The 19,925-nt window shown below is 44.4% G+C and overlaps 1 protein-coding gene across 3 annotated transcripts in view; it reads left to right on the top strand.

Moving 5' to 3' along the window:
* The window catches only part of ELAVL3 (ELAV like RNA binding protein 3), a 112,316-nt gene that overhangs the window by 15,843 nt on the left and 76,548 nt on the right, over nt 1–19,925 (top strand). The gene's annotated exons all lie outside the window — the stretch shown is intronic.

The raw sequence follows: 19,925 nt of genomic DNA, 5'->3' as shown, positions 1-19,925 counted from the left end.
GTCCCCTGAGTATAGAATACAGCATAACTGCCATTTCAATGGATGTATTAGATCAAAATCATTCAGAAAACTTTTTCTTCGCCGCTTACAGTCACACTGAATCCTGCTGTGAAACCCCTTTCTGCTAGGTTTTCTCACCCTTATCAACTGCAATTAGTGAGCATAAAACATTTGAGGGGAAGCTGTGGGGCAACGCAGTGTGTAACTTATAGCTTCTAAGGAAAGTGAAACACAGTCTATTAACGTTTTCAGTAGCTATCTAGCAAATAATTGTTTCTAACAGTTATGGTGGAGCAGAGGGGATATTTGGGCCGTAGGTCCTCTTTATGTATTTTAGTCAACAACTAATTTTTGGAGTGGCACACCTTACCCACACGTTGGGTGCTAAGCCACTTCACCTTAATGTCCATGAACCATAAGTAAGATCAGGTCGGCACACTGATCAATGCAGTGTTCCGTTTATTGCATAAGTCAACACCGACTTGACAATTGTTTCGGGGCCATAAGAAGGTCGCCTTCTTCAGAAAAAGTGCAGGCGTACACGTAATATGTCTGCACTTTTTCTGAAGAAGGGGGCCTTCTTATGGCCCCGAAACAATTGTCAAGTCGGTGTTGACTTATGCAATAAATGGAACACTGCATTGAGACATCGGTGTGCTGACCTGATCTTACTTATGCTTTAAATAGTTTAGCCAAAGTGAACATGAAGGGGTTTCAAAAACATTAAACATAACATGCCACCATGTAAACATGCCTTAGTACTCACAATCTATGTTATGTTCATCTTTCTCCTGGTTAGTATAGTCCTTTAATCTTAGCCTAAACCCAAATGCTTGTGCCTTTGCACCGTCTACCTCAATGCACTCCCTTGACCCACCCATGTATGGCCATTTACAGATGTACATACCTGCCTACCTTCCCTTGGATAATGTGGAAAGGGGTTACAACCACGTTTTAGGTTCCTACTACTATTTGTGTTCCCCCCAGGGAGATTTTCTGTCACCTCCTGTCCCCGGGGGAGCCCTAGTGATATGGGGCACAGGAAATAAAGAGGGCTTCAACTCTTCCCCCACTCTTCACAAATAAAGGCTTTCTTTTCTCGCTGCCCCGGCCTGCTTGGAGAGCGTGGGGCAGATTTACCAAAATCGGTACAAGGAAAACTGAATAAAAACTGGTGCAAAACTAGGGCAGATGCCGATATCAAGGATTTTGATTGGTCACTCTGAGCCCTGACAGTGTGGCCACAAGGACACATTCTTTAAATTGGCACCTCTGTATTGGTGGAAGGGTAATAAGAAGGGGCCCTATTTGCCTTTGGCCTACCTGTGTCTGCAGGGGATGCATCCCCCTTCCCAAAGGATTTCTAACCCCTTATAAATCCTACCCATGATAATATGTGCAGAGAAGCTCTGTGAAGTCCATGCAGTGTGGACGGGACGGGACCTAAGGGAGTCCTGTATGGCCAGCCAAACAATAAAGGAGAAAATGATAAAAGTACCACCAATATCTCATAGCCGTACCACCGTGCCGATGCCAGAATCACCTGCACCTGAGTCACACATACACCGTCCATAGCCTATACAGACGAGACAGGTCTATAGCGGCGCTGGGGAAATGTCTAAAATCACAGTAATTCGAGTGGACCGCGATTTACGTGTCCGAAGAGGCAAATTAGGTTATCAGTAGGGGAATACTCCCCACAATATTGATCCTAAAGGACTTAAATAATTGACCACCCCCAGAGTCCAACTATAAACCTTTGGAGCCAGAGCTTTCTGTCATGCTACCCCTACCCAATGGAATGCCTTGCCAAACTTAACCCTCCTGGCGTTCAATTTCCCCAGGATTTCGGTGCAAAAAGTGATAAAATTAATTTGTATAACTTTTTTTCCCCTGTAACTTGCAAAAATGTGTCAAGCAAGGGTCTAGTATACAGTGCAGGAGAGTATTGATGTGTATGCATGGCAATACTGTTCACAGCATGTTTTGTATGGATGGATAATCTGTCAATACCGCTAGGGAAGTAAGACAGCTCCAACCCTGGACACATTTAAATCAAAACTGGAAAGCCACCTATTTAGTCTGGCATTTATGACCACATAACTTTCCCCCCCGTGCACATCACTATGTACTGATCTGAGACAAGCTTATGGGCTTTGGGTCTTACGGGAGAAAATCGGTTTGCAAATGTTTTGCTGTTGTTATATTTCCCTACATTGCCTCGTGCAGGGAGAGCTGTCTCTCGGCTTCTCCTCGCGACCAACTAACCATCGCCAGGACCTTACGTTCGCCATACAGAGAGTGTGCGGGCCATGATTGGAGATTGGGAGCTGACCGATCCCCTTCATAGCACCTCAGATAGCACAGGAGAGGGCACTCAGGAGTCTAATTGGTGGCTGCTGGCAATAAAGAGTTTCGTCCTTCAAACACTTAACTGCGTCCCATTGTCTCTGTGTATTCTCTGTGTGCACCTGCATCTGTCTCTGCTGCTCTCATTATCCTCTTCACTTCTGTGCTTTTGTTCACCCCCCATGTTCCCCTCGCCGCCTCCTCTCTATTCTTAGATGCGGGAGCTGCTGAGGAGCAGGCAGAGCGTCTATTTTTGTGAGACAGTAATATACACCTGGGTTATTTTTATACAGTGTGTTCACCTGAAAGTCTCAGACTGTGTGGGCTGCTGCGATGCCAACACAGACTCCACCCCCTCCTCTCTTCCGAATACGCCAAGGCATGTCATCGCGGGTACGATGCTGCTACTGCTGCTGCCAATCCCACTCTCACAGCACAACAGATGTTTGTTTAAAGGGGAACTGAAGAGAGAGGTATATGGAGGCTGTCATGTTTATTTCCTTTTAATCAATACCAGTTGCCTGGCAGCCCTGCTGGTCTATTTCTCTGCAGTAGTATCTAATTAAAACCAGAAACAAGCATGCAGCTAGTCTTGTCAGATCAGACTTATAAGTCTGAACCACTGAAACACCTGATCTGCTGCATGCTTGTTCAGGGGCTATGGCTAATAGTATTAGAGGCAGAGGATCAGCAGGGCTGCCAGGCAACTGGTATTGTCTAAAAGGAAATAAACATGACAGCCTCCATATACCTCTCTCTTCAGTTCCCCTTTAAGCGTAACAAGCAGATGAACATACATTATGAAACTTTCTATATGAAGTGCTAACATATAATGCAGCGCTGTACAATAGATGGGGAGGCGGTACAACATTAACCAATGTTACACAGGGGCATTACAGTGTTAAAGCAGAAGGATTAGCCATACTATGCCAGGGGGAAAAAACACTTATATAAGCAGATAAATACTTGATCTACTTACATAACACATGTATTGTACTGTCCACGTTTTGATTTCAGTGAATGTTATATAGTAAATGAAGAGAATTCTGTTCCTGGTGGGAACCATGTCTTTTGCCCACAGTTTAGGCTAAATCCTGATGTCATTTCTGCCCTTTACTTTTTTTCTTTTCTCCTCCAATCGCTGAGTCACCTCAGCCTTGCTTGTAAACACAAGTGAGCAGGGGGTCGTGTTTCAGATAGGCAGCTAGGCAGGGAAATAAAGGGAAGAGGTGGAATATATTATAGAATAAAAAGATCTCCCAGCATGCAACTGTTTGGCACTGATTACTAAAGGGCCAGTGCTCCTTAATGTGATAACGCCAAATCATAACAGCAGAAAAAGTTTTGAAAGTTTTGAATGGACGATTAGCATCACTTAATACACTCAGACCAGTTGCTGTTGAAATTTGATTTTTATGGTTACAATCCCGCTTTAAAGTGGACCTGAACTCTTGCACAGGACACAAGGAAAACATAACAGAAATGCACCCTGTATGTATTTAATGAGTTTAGCCTGTGTAATTCCTCCTCATTTGTGTCTAATCACAAGTTGTAATTTGATCCCCCCCCATGTCACATGACTGCCCATGGCAGATAAGCAGACAAGCCCATTTAAAAGTACAGGCTGTAAACAATATGTCTGCTTCCATGAATCCGGAAGTAGAAACTATGCAGATTTATTTTAGGCTTTGTATCAGCTATAACAAAGAAATGTTTTTTTGTTTAAAGGTTATTATGCTGTTGTGTATCTTTTAGAGCAGAGAAGATGTTCTGAGTTCAGGTCCACTTGAAACAATGGTACACAAAATAGCGATGAAACAGTAAACAATGGTACACACATTGTAATGTAGGGATAAATATAGCAGACGAGTCACTGAGTCCATATGGTGGTGGAGAGGAACACATGAGGAGGAGGAGCCTGCCGAATACACTTACAATGGAAGAGGTGGGGGAGAGGGATGCCTAAGGGGGGAGATGTGTATGTCCAAGGGAGGGAGGTGGAGCTATAAAGATATTGGGTAAGCAATGATGAACAGATGGGTCTTTAAAGGACCGCTCCAGCGAAAAAAGAAAGCAGTTAAAGTCCGATAGAATCGACAGGTCTTGAACTAGTCTATTTCCTAATGGGGGATTCTCAGGGTTTTCTTTGCTTTCAAAAGCATTTCTTGAACGGCAGTTGCTAAGTCTAATGCTGGGAATACACAGTTCGTTTTTGAGGTGATTAGATGGTTAGATAGATAATTTCCGACATGACCAATCTCCCGTTCGATCAGTTTGGCGCTCGATTCCTGATAGAAGTGTATGGAAAAAGATTTAAAAAAACGAGTAGAAGATAAGAGAATCGAGTGGAGAATCGTACGTTAAAAAACGAACCGTGTAGAAAGACTGTTGGCCATAGTGAATGACACAGTAGAATCCTTTACTAGAACATGGCAACCCTGGCTATCAACCCTGGACAACCCAGGACTTCGCCCCTTGGTCCTTTCAGTCTAACCTATATTCCTACCCCAGTGGGACCTTTAGTCTTCCTTGACCTTAATACCTCCTCCATAACTCCAGAGATTATTGGATTATTGCACATAGTGACTGTTATACTGATGTTTTTCAAGCATTTGTCTTTCTACCCCCCCCCCCCCCCCCCCCCCACCCCTCACTTTTCTCCTTTCCTCTCCACACTACTATAAACAATGTTTGACTATGTATAGCTTTACTTTATGAATGTCATGCTGACTGCCCCTAACCGGGCATACAAATGTTGATTTATATTTCTCAGTTTCTCATTAATAAACGAACCGTGTATGCCCACCATAACTGACAAAATATTATGCAAGTAGGGAGGGTGGCTGGTATCTTACTATTTTGGCAGTGGTCATTTAAGGCCTGCCTGAATGAGTTGAAGGTGAGCCTAATGGGGGAACGAGGGAGTTCCATAGAGTAGGGGCTGCTTTGGAGAAGTCCTGGAGCCTTATGCTGGGTACACACGATGCGTTTTTTTCAGTTGATTTTCCTTCCGATCCAATTTTCCGATTGATTTCTGATTTGATTCTGTTATCTTCTCTTATCTATTTCCATTCACTTGTATGCGAAAACGATCGAAAATAAAATCGGACATGTCATAAATGATCTATCAAACCATCTATCTAACACAAAAATGTGTATGTACATTACAAGTGAGAGAGTGGGTTGAATGATATTCGAGATGTATGCCAGACAGAGCAGCTTAAATTCAAAGAGACTGAACATGACGTGGAGCGCGTTGGCTATAGGCTTCCTAAGTTAACCCCTTCTCTGCCACTGCATGAACATGTAAAAGTGGGTATCCTAAATAACGTACACATTCTACTTTATATCACTACAGTGCCTCTTTAAAATCTATACATTTTTGGTCAGGACATAGGAAACATATTTTTTTGTCTCCTATAGCAACCAGTCATCTTTAGAGGTGTCACTCTTGCATCCACCTTTGAAGACCAGCAGGCATTCCGATTGGCTCACGATGCTCTATACATTTTGCCATCAGCAGCACCCCTGTGGTGGTTTATTGATATAGGTCATGTATCCTCCTCACACACAATTACACCATTACATTTATTGATCGCTTGGAAAGTGTCACCATTTCCCCCGGAAACAAATCAATGCCACACAGTTCCCGATTACATTTGCAGAGTCTGTGATAGCTCTAGTGCAGTGTTCCTCTACATTATTATAGCACATACACATATATTGGGGCCTCCTTATTCTGGGTAGCATCATGTTTAATACCCTTGCCATTTAATTATTTTTCAGAGGTACAGTACTTCATAACAGTGTATACATGCTTTTGTAACGCTCATTGTTGCCCTTATTTAACTATAAATATGTATTTAGGTTTATTTAAACAATTTATATATATTTTTTAAATCTCGAAACTACTACCACTATGCTTATTGCGGTTCTAAAACCATATGGCACCTGCTTTCATGGCATTTGATTTCCACTATTATTCGCTGCGCAGATTGGGTGTCTTGCGATTTCTACCTAAGCGCAATTTCATTTAAAGCAGACCCAAACCAAACATTTTTTTTTATTAAAAATATTTAGTTGCACCACTCTGACACATACAGAGATACATAAACACTCCTTTAAACCTATGATCATTTCAGTGCATGCTTATCACCCTTCTCTTTTCATAGCTAGGGTTAAACAGGGGGCAGCCATTAGCAATTCCTCCTTTGCCGGACACCATCTACTCCACCAGTTTGCCGGAAAAATCCCGGCAATTTGAAAAGAAGGGAGGGGTTCCTCCAATAAATGTAAAATATTTTATATTTGTCATCATGCAGCTGAAAAAAGGCTGCTATTTATTATTATAATTTAGAAAATAGGTTTTATTTCTGAAATCTTGTATTTTTTATTTGGGTCCACTTTAACTTTCGTTGATTGTACTTAGGTATAGACCAGTGATCTGCAGACTTGGCTCTCCAGCTGTTAAGGAACTACAAGTCCCACAATGCATTTGCCTTTATGAATCATGACTGTGGCTGTCAAGACTCCAACGATGCATTGTGGGACTTGTAGTTCCTTTAACAACTGGAGAGCTAAGTTTGCCCATCACTGGTATAGACTATGGGAGTTCACAAAAATAACATAGCAAGCGGAATACTATGCGATTTCCCTATGTAGTGTTAAGCACCGCTTATCGAATCCTGAAATTCGCAGTCGTGCTGCACATAACGACGATCGCACCAAAAATAGCAATGCTGCGGCATAGCATTGTGCTGCATTGAGCGGTACAACAATTGTAGTTTGACTGATACTCAATAGATTTCTTCTGAAACATATAAAAAATGAGTGGTGTGGTATAGAAATCAATCACTATTTTATCAATTTGTGATCGGAGAAGGAACTATTGGTTTGATATATCAGGACGTGATAGAACCTATGTACAACTACCTTAATGTTATGAAACTCAGCATTTCCCCTTTACTATAAAAAAATTGTAGCAGAACAGCATTCAAACAGTCAAACACAGCACTTTGTTCTTCAGTGGAAAGCTCCTTGCTTCAGTGGGCAGCTTCTGTCCGCATTCAAAGTGGTGATAACATCTTTTGTTTACATTCTTTTCTCAGATACATTAAATCGGAATATAACCCTGCATTTCAACTTTGCTCTAAAACATTATTTACAGCATATTATATGCAAAAAGCATTTTTTTACTAGACCAGCATTGGAAGGGTTAAACACAGAGGTTTAAAGTTCCGTGGAAAGATATGCAGAAGTTCAGATTGTTACATTCTATTTAGTTATATGTATCTATTGAGAAATGTTACACACTCTTTGGCTGTCCTCCAACTCCTTCTCAGTCAGAGAGATGAGTCACATTCAACACTTAGATACATTTATGTAAACAAAATGTATCTATGTCAGCTTCGGATGCGTCTGCAGAAATCTCCAGGAACTTTAAGGCCGCGTTCACATTACAAACGCGGACGGGCACGCACGCGGAACGCAACGCGTACGAACGCACGCTATCCGCGTTTGTATGCGTTGCGTGGCTGATCCCATCACTGAAAAATGAATGAGACAGCCACGCGTTTTTACAAAAAATGCGTGCAGCATGCGTTCCCGGACCGCACAGGTGTGAACATCAGACATTGCACTCTATGCAATGTCTGATGTCGTGCGTGTCGGCCACCTGCACGCGTTTCCAAAACGCGACTGGAAACGCGTGCAGTGTGAACGGGGCCTTAAGCACTGTGTAACCCTTCCAATGCTGGTCTAGTAAAAAAAAAATGCTGGTTGCATATAATATACTGTAAAAAATGTTTTAGAGCAAAGTTGAAATCCGTATTTCGCGCCGTATAAGACGCTCCAGAATATAAGACGCACCCAGGTTTAGAGGGCAAAAACCAGGGAAAAAAAAAATACTAAACCTGGTGCGTCCATATTCCAGTAGCGTCTTGTACATGTCCTTCTGTGTGTCCTCATGTGTGCTCCTGTGCCCCCCATATCCCTATGTGTCCTTCTGTGTGTCCTCCTGTGCCCCCATGTGTCCTCCTGTGCCCCCATGTGTCCTTCTGTGCCTCCCATGTGTCCTCCTGTGCCCCCCATGTGTTCTCCTGTGTGTCCTTCTGTGCCCCCCATGTGTCCTCCTGTGCCCCCCATGTGTTCTCCTGTGTGTCCTTCTGTGCCCCCCATGTGTCCTCCTGTGCCCCCATGTGTCCTCCTGTGCCCCCCATGTGTTCTCCTGTGTGTCCTCCTGTGCCCCCATGTGTCCTCCTGTGCCCCCCATGTGTTCTCCTGTGTCCTCATGTGCCCTTATGTGCCCCCCATGGGTTCTCCTGTGTGTCCTCATCTGCCCCCATGTGTCCTGTGCCCCCCATGTGACCTGTGCCCCCATGTGTGCTCCTGTGCCCCCCCATGTGTCCTCCTGTGCCCCCATGTGTTTTTCTGGTGCCTCCTCATGTGTGCTCCGGTGCCCCCATGTGCCCTCATTTGCCCCCCTGCCTTCCTCCCTCCCACCTGCCCGAGTCTCCTGGCCCCCAGATTGAGTGTTAATAGCGGCAACAACTTACCTTTGCCAGGCTCCCGCGCTGATCCTAGATCATTGTGCTGCCCCCCGCTAGCTTCCTCTGCCTCCCCCCTCTGTATCTGGCCCCCCCGGGTGTAGGAATAAGTATCGGCAGCTTACCTCCGCAGTGCGCCCGCGATGACTGCAGACGTCCGTCTTTCAGGCACTTCTCGCTCTAGTGGCCGGCTTGAACTGATGACGCGCAGTTCAAAGCCGGCCACTAGAGCGAGAAGTGCCTGGAAGACGGACGTCTGCAGTCATCGCGGGCGCACTGCGGAGGTAAGCTGCCGATACTTATTCCTTCACCCAGGGGGGCCAGATACAGAGGGGGGAGGCAGAGGAAGCTAGCGGGGGGCAGCGCAATGATCTAGGATCAGCGCGGGAGCCTGGCAAAGGTAAGTTGCCGCCACTATTAACACTCAATCTGGGGGCCAGGAGACGCAGGCGGGCACAGAAAGGCAGGCACAGAAAGGCAGGGAATCCCCAACGTGGCGGCGGGTCGGCGGTTCGGATCGGCGGGCGTTATTAAGTTGGGGATTCCCTGCCTTTGCCGTATAAGACGCAGGGACTTTTTCTCCCCATTTTTGGGGGAGAAAAAGTGCGTCTTATACGGCGACAAATACGGTATATTCCGCTTTAAAGGATACCCGAACTGACAAGTGACATGATGAGACAGACATGTGTATGTACAGTGCCTAGCACACAAATAACTATGCTGTGTTCCTTTTTTTCTTTCTCTGCCTGAAAGAGTTAAATATCAGGTATGCAAGTGGCCGACTCAGTCCTGACTCAGACAGGAAGTGACTACAGTGTGACCCTCACTGATAAGAAATTCCCCTTTTTTACCTCTTTCTTGCTCTCAGGAGCCATTTTCTGCTAGGAAAATGTTTTATAGTTGAGATTTCTTATATTTAACTCTTTCAGGCAGAGAAAGAAAAAAAGGAACACAGCCTAGTTATTTGTTTGCTAGGCACTGTACATACACATGTCAGTTCGGGTATCCTTTAAGTAAACATTAGCAAAGTGTTGAAACTGAGCTCTCTAGAGCTAGATCACTAGATATATTTTAATATACAGTGGGATGCGAAAGTTTGGGCAACGTTGTAAATCGTCTTGATTTGATTGTATAAATCGTTGGTTGTTACGAAAAAAAATGTCAGTTCAATATATCATATAGGAGACATACACAGTGATATTTGAGAAGTGAAATGAAGTATGTTGGATTTACAGAAAGTGTGCAATAATTGTTTAAACAAAATTAGGCAGGTGTATAAATTTGGGCACCACAAAAAAAAAAATGATATCAATATTTAGTAGATCCTCCTTTTGCAGAAATTACAGCCTCTAAACACTTCCTATAGGTTCCAGTGAGAGTCTGGATTCTGATTGAAGGTATTTTGGAACATTCCTCTTTACAAAACATCTCTAGTTCATTCAGGTTTGATGGCTTCCGAGCATGGACAGCTCAGCTTTAACTCACCCCACAGATTTTCAATTATATTCAGGTCTGGGGACTGAGATGGCCATTCCAGAACGTTGTACTTGTTCCTCTGCATGAAAGCCTTAGTGGATTTTGAGCAGTGTTTAGGGTCGTTGTCTTGCTGAAACGTCCAGCCCCGGCCTAGCTTCAGCTTTGTCACTGATTCCTGGACATTGGTCTCCAGAATCTGCTGATACTGAGTGGAATGCGTTCCTTAACTTTTACAATAGTCCCAGTCCCTGCATTGGCCACACAGCCCCACAGCATGATGGAACCACCACCGTATTTTACTGTAGGTAGCAGGTGTTTTTCTTGAAATGCTGTGTTCTTTTTCCTCCATGCATAACGGCCCTTGTTATCCCCAAATAACTCAATTTTAGTTATAGCAGTCCACAGCACCTTATTCCAAAATGAAGCTTGCTTGTCCAAATGTGCTTTAGCATACCTCAAGCAGCTCTGTTTGTGCTGTGGGCGGAAAAAAGGCTTCCTCTGTGTACAGCATCTCCTTGTGTAAAGTGTGCCGAATGGTTGAACAATGCACAGTGACTCCATCTGCAGCAAGAAGATTCTGTAGGTCTTTGGTGCTGGTCTGTGGGGTGACTCTGACTGTTCTCACCATTCATCTGTTTATCTGAGATTTTTCTAGGTCTGCCACTTCGAGCCTTAACTTGAACTGAGCCTGTGGTCTTCCATTTCCTCAATAGGTTCCTAACAGTGGAAACAGACAGCTGAAATCTCTGAGACAGCTTTCTGTATCCTTCCCCTAAACCATGATGGGGAACAATCTTTGTCTTCAGGTCATTTGAGAGTTGTTTTGAGACCCCCATGTTGCTACTCTTCAGAGAAATTTAAAAGAGGAGGGAAACGTACAATTTACCCCCTTAAGTACTCTTTCTTATAATTGGATTCACCTATGTATGTAGGTCAGGTATCACTGAGCTTACCAAGCCAATTTGAGTTCCATTCATTCATTCTAAAGGTTTTGGAATCAATAAAATGAAAAATGTATGCACTTGCCTAATTTTATTCAAACAATTATTACACACTTCCTGTAAATCCAATAAACTTCATTTCACGTCTCAAATATCACTGTGTGTGTCTCCTATATGATATATTTAATTGACATTTTTTATCGTAACAACCAACATACAGGAAAATCATGACGATTAATAACGTTGCCCAAACTTTCGCATCCCACTGTATAAATACAGCAGCTATATCATAAAATGCAATGGCAGCTTTCAACTTAAACTGTACTTTGGGAATTTGTAATTTGTATACAGACAATATTACTTATGCACAAGAGCAAGTATAATAACTATGGGTAATAAAAAGTAGGAAAATACGTTTTTATTGAATGTTATGTCAGAGTTTTATCCCACTGGCGTGTGTGTCAGATATCAACACGTGATCATGACTAGCCAATGAGATCACTCACCTGACAGGTCAGTCATGTGCTTGTGGTTACATGATTGTTGGAGGTCAGTGGCACAGTAGGTGGTGAGCCCTGGATTAGGATAACAGCTCTGCAGATTGCACCCTAATAGTTAGACTCATTCTTAATAATTCTGGTTATAATGAGGTAAGGTGCTGAATGATTCAGTCAGTGCCGCCCATGTGGTAGTCAGGGGGAGGGACTGCTACGGTTGCTTTTATTGCAGTGGCAATGTCAACTTTAGTTCTTGGAACATGTTACTACTAATACGTTGAACAGAGGCGCCAAAATAGAGTAAAATAGATTAAAATCAGTTTAAAATGTGAGCTAGTAGTGGACTTACCTCCCTACTTATAATAAAACAGTCGATTTTCAGTTGAAAAATTCTTAAATCAAAAACTCCACACAATGCAACACGTTCCACGGGTACTCAGCCGCTTCATCGGGCAATAAAAGGGAGCTGTATTAGCTTTCTTAGCCAGCACTTTTTTAAAGTGGACCTGAACTAAGAACTTTCTCTCTGCTCTAAAAGATACGCAACAGCATAATAACTTTAAAGACATTTTTTTTTGTTACAGCTGATACAAATCCTGCAACAGATCTGCACTGTTTCTACTTCCTGCTTTCATGGAAGCCGACATATTGTTCACATCCTGTACTTTGAAATGAGCGTATCTGCCTTACAATGTTTTTTAGCCTAGCCTGTTTATTATGAGGAATTCTCCCCGCCAGAGCATTCTGGGAGACGAGATGTTTTCTACTGGCTTTAGCACTCTCAGTAAATGAACCTTCCGCACAGATCACTAGGACTAAAGATGTCGCCATCTGTGATGAATCTCAGAATGTAAATCAGGGAGAGGAAAGATTTTACAATGGGGCAAACGCTGACTAAATAATCTATGAATGAATACTGTAAAAATAAGCAATTTTATTCATTGTTATTTTGATTACAGTCCTTTTTTAACCACTTCAGTAACACAGGTTTACCCCCTGCCCCCCCCCCCCCCCCTCCCCCCAAAGACCAAAAATGGCCACTGCAGCTTTAAGGGCTCGCCGCACAACACAGCACACGAGTGATTTCCCCCCCCCCCCTTTTCTCCCCACAAACAGAGCTCTCTGTTGGTGGAGTCTGATCGCACCCCAGGTGTTTGTTTTTTTTATAAATATTTTTGTCTTTATTTTCCAATATTTTTTACTATCTTTTATTTTTCCTTTTTCCCCCTCCCTCCATCCCCCCGCCAGTCAATCAGCGCGATCACAGTGGATCACTTTTGTTCCTCTTGAGGGGACAGCCGTGTGACACGACTGTCCCTTGTACAGCGCTGCCTTAGATCGCAGCGCTGTACGTAGTAAATAGATGACGGTTTTGCCGTCTAACAGTCTCCGAGAGGCAAGCGCCGCTGGGAGACTGAAGGCAGTTCCTGTGTGCGCACGATCTCCTACAAAAGCCAGCCCCAGGACTTTACGCCGATCGGCGTTAGGCAATCCTGGGGCTGCTGCCACATGCACACCCTTTGGCGTGACGCGGTCCTAAAGGAGTTAAGTGAAAATCATGTGACTGACCCACCTGGTGTGCGGTCAGTTCTTCTCTGATTGGCTGGTCATGATCATGTGATGATATCTCACACATACTTCTGCAATGAAGCCACTCTGTGTTCATTTCAGGGCCCTTTTACACCAGGGTTGTTGCGGTACCGTAACTTTACCACACCACGCCCCCGGGCAATGAAAGTCTATGGAGAAGTTCATACTCCACACTATATCCCCCGGTACGCTCTGCCGAAAGTGCCCTGTTAAATGCTCGGCCATACCTATGTTACCGTGTGGCTCCTATGGCGAGCTGCAGCAATCTGAGTCGGACCGGAAGTTAAAGAGGAACTTCAGCCTAAACAAACATACTGTCTTTAAGTTACATTAGTTATGTTAATTAAAATAGATATGCAATATAATCTCTTACCCACCCTGTTTTAAAAGAACAGGCAAATGTTTGTGATTTCAGGGGGCGGCCATCTTTTTGGTTGAAAGGAGGTGACAGGAGCATGAGAGACAGTTCCAACTGTCCTGTGTCCTAATCACCCCTCCCAGTTGCTAGGCAACGAGAACAACAATATCTGAAATCCCAGCATGCTTTGCACAGCATCAGGGGAAAAATGCCGGGGCAGTTTTCATTGATGGGGCGGAGCTTAGCTTCTGTGCAGCTAAAAATGAGGCTTGGGTAAGAAAAACAAAGTTCTGATGCTGTGAAACTGTTAAAGAAACACCAAGCCTTTTCAGTGCTGCTGAGTAGATTTTTAGTCTGGAGGCTCACTTTAAGTCTATGGCAACACAGGGTTTTTAAAAAAGTTAGTGGCGGCGGTGCAGCGTGCATGCGCGAAAGCGAATCTTTTCTGTGCACTTCCGTATTTACGAAACAGGAAGTGACCTGCTTGGACAGATGCCAGATGGAGAATACCGCATAGTAAAGCAGTATTCCTTGAAGGTCTGTTTTTAGCGTTGTGGCTGCCGCACCGGGCATATATAGTGTGAAGCCAGCCTCAAACATCCAATCAGATGTTGGCCACGAAAGACATATTTAATGTCATCACAATGAACCTCCGCTGACGTTCCTCTACCAATTTACTTCAAGGGCCACTAATGCGAAAAATGTAAGCAACTAAAATCTGACAGAACCAACATGTTTTGGACTAGTCCATCTCCTCATGGGGGATTCTCAGGGTTTTCATGTTTTGAAAAGCATTTTCTGAACAGCAGTGGCTAAGTCTAACTGCCAAAATAGTGAGTAGGGAGCAGGGGCGTAACTAGACTTAAAGGGAACCTAAACTGAGAAGGATATGGATTTTTTCTTTTAAAATAATACACAGCCCCTGAACAGGCATACAGATCAGGTGCTCTGACTGCAGTCAGACTGAATTAGCTGCATGCTTGTTTAAGGTGTGTGATTTAGCCACTACTGCAGCTAAAGAGATCAGCAGGAGAGTCAGGCAACTGGTATTATTTAAATTGAAACATTCATATCCTTCTGAGTTTAGGTTCCTTTTAACCACCTGAGCGGTCTGGACGAGCTCAGCTCGTCCAACACCGCCGGAGGCTGCCGCTCAGGCCCTGCTGGGCCGATTTTCATCAAATAAAAAGCAGCACACGCAGCCGGCACTTTGCCAGCCGCGTGTGCTGCCTGATCGCCGCCGCTCTGCGGCGATCCGCCGCGAGCAGCGGCGAAAGAGGGTCCCCCCAGCCGCCTGAGCCCAGCGTAGCCGGAACAAAAAGTTCCGGCCAGCGCTAAGGGCTGGATCGGAGGCGGCTGACGTCAGGATGTCGGCTGACGTCGATGACGTCACTCCGCTCGTCGCTATGGCGACGATGTAAGCAAAACAAGGAAGGCCGCTCATTGCGGCCTTCCTTGTTTATTCTGGGCGCCGGAGGCGATCGGAAGAACGCCTCCGGAGCGCCCTCTAGTGGGCTTTGATGCAGCCAACTTTCAGTTGGCTGCATGAAATAGTTTTTTTTTTATTTAAAAAAAACCCTCCCGCAGCCACCCTGGCGATTTAATCAGAACGCCAGGGTGGTTAACAGGCCTCCCCCCCTGCAAAAATGATAGCATGGGGCCCCCTTGGTCTCCAAACCCCCATGCAGGTCACGGGAGCCAGCGAATGGCAGCAGAAAGTGTTCTCCTGTTAAGCAGCGTCTGGAAGCAGGAAAAAATTACACACGTTCCTGCACACGTTTTTTGTGAGCGAACAGGGAGTTTTTATTGCTAATTGGCTGCACTTGCGGTTGGGAAGAGGAGGGAGGAGGGACCCCATAGCTTCTAGGCCCCCCTGCAATGGCAGGGAGGGCAGGGGTGATTTCTACGCCCATGGTAGGGAGGCTGGCTGGTATCTTACTAACAGGCAGTTAGACAACTGCCATTCAGGAAATGCCCTGAGAAGCCCCCATGAGGAGATGGACTAGTCTAAAACCTGCCGGTTCTGTCAGATTTTAACTGCATTCTCTATAGCGGTCCTTTAAATCAGTGTTCCCCAACCCTGTCGTCCAAGCCCACCAAAACTACATGTTTTGTATAAAGCCACAGAGGTAGTTAATCAGCTCTGCTGAGACACTAATTACCCCAACTGTGCATGTTTGTGGTTTTCTGCAAAACATGGACTGTTGGTGGGCCTTGAGGACAGGGTTGGGGAACTCTGCTTTAAATAATCACAGCAGCCCCTCCCCTTTAATCGACAGCTTGCTTGGCAGTAGCTTCCCTCTACCTTTTTTAGCCTCCCTTTTTATTTGCAGCCCCCCTCTTCCATATGCAGCAGCCCCTCTTTCATGCTTAAAGAGAAACTCCGACCAAGAATTGAACTTTATCCCAATCAGTAGCTGATACCCCCTTTTACATGAGAAATCTATTCCGTTTCACAAACAGACCATCAGGGGGCGCTGTATGGTTGATATTGTGGTGAAACCCCTCCCACAAAGAAATTCTGAGTACGTACTCTTGGCAGTTTCCTGTCTGTGAACCTTGCTGCATTGTGGGAAATAGCTGTTTACAGCTGTTTCCAACTGCCAAAACAGCAAGCAGCAGCTACATCACTTGCCAGCAGTAAAAATGTCAGATAATAAATTAGGGATTTAAAATATTTTACAACGGGTAAACACTGACTATATCATTTATACATAATTATTGTAAAAATTAAGCATTTTTTTTATTACATTATTTTCACCGGAGTTCCTCTTTAACCGCCACAGCTACCCAAGTTCTAAGCCGTTGTGGCTCGTCCACAAATTCTGGTCCATACGATTCCCACTCTCCCTCGTCATCATTACTACTGCCAGCTCGGTATTTGGCTGGTATGCCTGCAGACATGAAATCATGCCTCAGCCAGCTGCCTCACGGTTGACTCAGATTACCGTATTGCAAGACTCAGATTGTGATCTGGCCATCTATGGCCGCCGTTAGCCTCACAGGCCAGGAGGTGTATTGACAGTCTGAGTCATTAGGCCTCAGCGGTCACAGGAAGCTCAGACAGCACCAGTGGCTAGAAGCTGTGCCAGCCTGCCCCTTGCACACGCGTTTAACCCCTATATAAGGCAGAATATCCCGCCTCAGTGACAGGCAGCGAGTGATCGCCTATGTAAAGGGCCCATTGTGAAAGGAAATTGCATTGTTATGCGTTCTGTCTTAATTCCTTCCTTTATTTATTTATTCCTTTCTGTCAGAGTATTTGCAGCATCCCCTTCCGTTAGCTGTGTCATGCTTAGTCCCAAGGTGCCCATAAAAGGGTTATAGCAGGGTGTGAAAAGGGAAGGTTTTGCTGGTTCTTTATGCGATGCTCAGTTTCTATGGCAACTGGGCCAGTAGGCCTCAGGCCTGGATTTCTGGTCTAGCATGACAGATGTCTGCAGTGAAGTTGCAGTGGGTTGACTATAATGGAAGTCTGTCATTCACACGCAGGCTTTTGAAAAATAGACCACTTTTAATTAATCGCCTGTAACACAGAGGAGTTATAAAATTGAATCTTCTTATACAGACAACTTCCCAGCCCCCCCTTTCCCCGCCGCAGTGCTGGGGAAGCATAATAAGTCAAAGCGGATCTCTCTCAGGCAACACATAAAGAGTAATGAGATTCACATTTTCATTCTCCAGCAGTCATTCTCCTGCGCAGGTTGGAATCTTTCTGCTATGAGCTGTCTGAAAACGTTCTTCCCTCAGACACTTTCAAAATGAACTTGTCAGGGGTTCACAACAATGGTAAACAGACACAGCTGAGGTGAAAACAAATTGATGAGATAAACAATTGCTTTTCTCCTTCTACTCCTGAAAATTACTTTTTTAGAATCCCAGAGTTGTATTTTCTGTGTATCGGCTAAAGAAGTATGTTTAAAGAGGAGCTGTTAGGTATAAGGTCTCAGAGAAAATAAACACATATATCAGTAGCTAAAGATTGGCTGTACTTACATTACATATGCATTTCACTGTACACGTTTGTACTTCACAGAATTTTTATATAGTATATGCAGAGATTGATGCTCCTGACAGCTCATGGCAGGTTCCATGTTTTTCTGTCAAATGTGTCGTCATGTCCTGCCTGCTTCCTGATCACAGAAAAGCTCGTACTGAATAACACAGTGTGCAGTGAATATTAATGAGCCATGTGGCTAGGAACAATAGCTGACTCCTGCAGTGTACTTGGCCCGGAGATTTATCAGTGCTACGCGCTGGACTGATTACAAGCTGCTGTAACGTCTCATTAGCAGCCGAGGGGAGGGCCCCAGAATGCTTTGCAGTATAGTATGCGGCTTGCGTCCTCTTAGGTCTAACAGCTTTTCTGATAAGCACACATCAAAGGTAACTGAGATTTTTATCTTCTCTAATGGCTTTTTGGCTTCCTTCTAAACTGTTTAACACAGGAGAATAGAGGTTTAAAGAGACTCCGTAACAAAAATTGCATCCTGTTTTTTATCATCCTACAAGTTCCAAAAGCTATTCTAATGTGTTCTGGCTTACTGCAGCATGTTCTACTATCACCATCTCTGTAATAAATCAACTTATCTCTCTCTTGTCAGACTTGTCAGCCTGTGTCTGGAAGGCTGCCAAGTTCTTCAGTGTTGTGGTTCTGGGATGCATCTCCCCTCTCCAGGCCCCTCTCTGCAAACTGCCTGTGTATTATTTAGATTAGGGCAGCTTCTCTCTTCTCTATTATCTTTTACACGCTGGATAAATCCTCCTCTGAGCTGGCTGGGCTTTCACATACTGAGGAATTACATACAGGCAGAGCTGTCTGCACTCTGCAGGAAGAAACAGCCTGACACTTCAGTGGAAGATAGCTGCAGGGGGAAAGAAACACACAAATGATCTCTTGAGATTCAAAAGGAAGGGTGTATACAGCCTGCTTGTGTATGAATGTATTTTCTATGTGTGGACATACTGTACATCAACCTACTTCCTGTTTTGGTGGCCATTTTGTTTGTTTATAAACAAACTTTTTAAAACTGTTTTTAACCACTTTTAATGCGGCGAGGAGCGGCGAAATTGTGACAGAGGGTAATAGGAGATGTCCCCTAACGCACAGGTATGTTTACTTTTGTGCGATTTTAACAATACAGATTCTCTTTAAATTAGCTTCTGCAGCCTGACAGTTACTCATATTGTCTCATAGACTGACACAGTCTTTCAGTGTCCCTGAAGCTAAATTATGTGAACTATTGAACTTTTTTATCCATCTCCTGCTCTCAAAAGCTGTTCTCAGCCAAGAGTTCTATACTGTAGCTGTAATTCCTTATCAGTGAGAGTTATCAGCTATAGGGCTCGATTCACAAAGTGGTGATAACTCAGTTAAAGACTTTAGGCGTGATAACCATTTTATCATGCCTAAACTCAGTTTAGGTATGATAAGTTTAGGCATGATAACTTTAGGCATGATAAGTTTAGATCGCGCGCAAAGTCCCGCACGCAAAGCAGCGCCATTAAACTCTATGCAAAGTGCACCAGACTTTGCTAGCGCAAAACTTTTGATCAGCTGTGCACTGCGGTGCTAACCCAGTTGGTGCTTAAACTTATCACGCCTAAAAACTTATCACACCTAAACTTATCATGCCTAAACTTTTCACACCTAAACTTATCACACCTAAACTTATCATGCCTAAACTGAGTTTAGGCATGATAAAGGGCTTTTCACTAGCGTGCTAACTGTTTGCACCGCTTTGTGAATCAGGCCCTTAGTCTGACTAGATCTTGACTGCAGAGAAATTGTCACTCGCATAACTGAAAGTTTAAAGGTGTCCATACATCTAGCAATGTATGGGTAGATTGACCAAGAGATAGATCGCTCTCTGATTGAATCTGATCAGAGAGAGGTCTGGTAGCTGCCCATATACCTCAGGTCGATTCCTGATCGTTTTCATCATGAATTGGCCTTGTGACACTCCCTCCACCATCTGACTGCTGCCCCCCCCCAAATGTTAATGTGCCCCTCCAGTGCTCATGCATTCATTTCTCACCTGTTCCAGCTGCAGCGACTGTCTAGCTTCTCCTGGGCTTGTCCGCTGCTCCCCCACGTGCGCACCACATGGTTGCCCTGTATAGCACGTAGTGCACGTGTGAAGTCACACACATGCGCCTGGTGGCGTAG

Source organism: Hyperolius riggenbachi, chromosome 3, assembly GCF_040937935.1.
Source record: "Hyperolius riggenbachi isolate aHypRig1 chromosome 3, aHypRig1.pri, whole genome shotgun sequence".
NCBI lineage: Eukaryota > Metazoa > Chordata > Amphibia > Anura > Hyperoliidae > Hyperolius > Hyperolius riggenbachi.
This window is presented reverse-complemented; position numbering and strand designations above follow the sequence as displayed.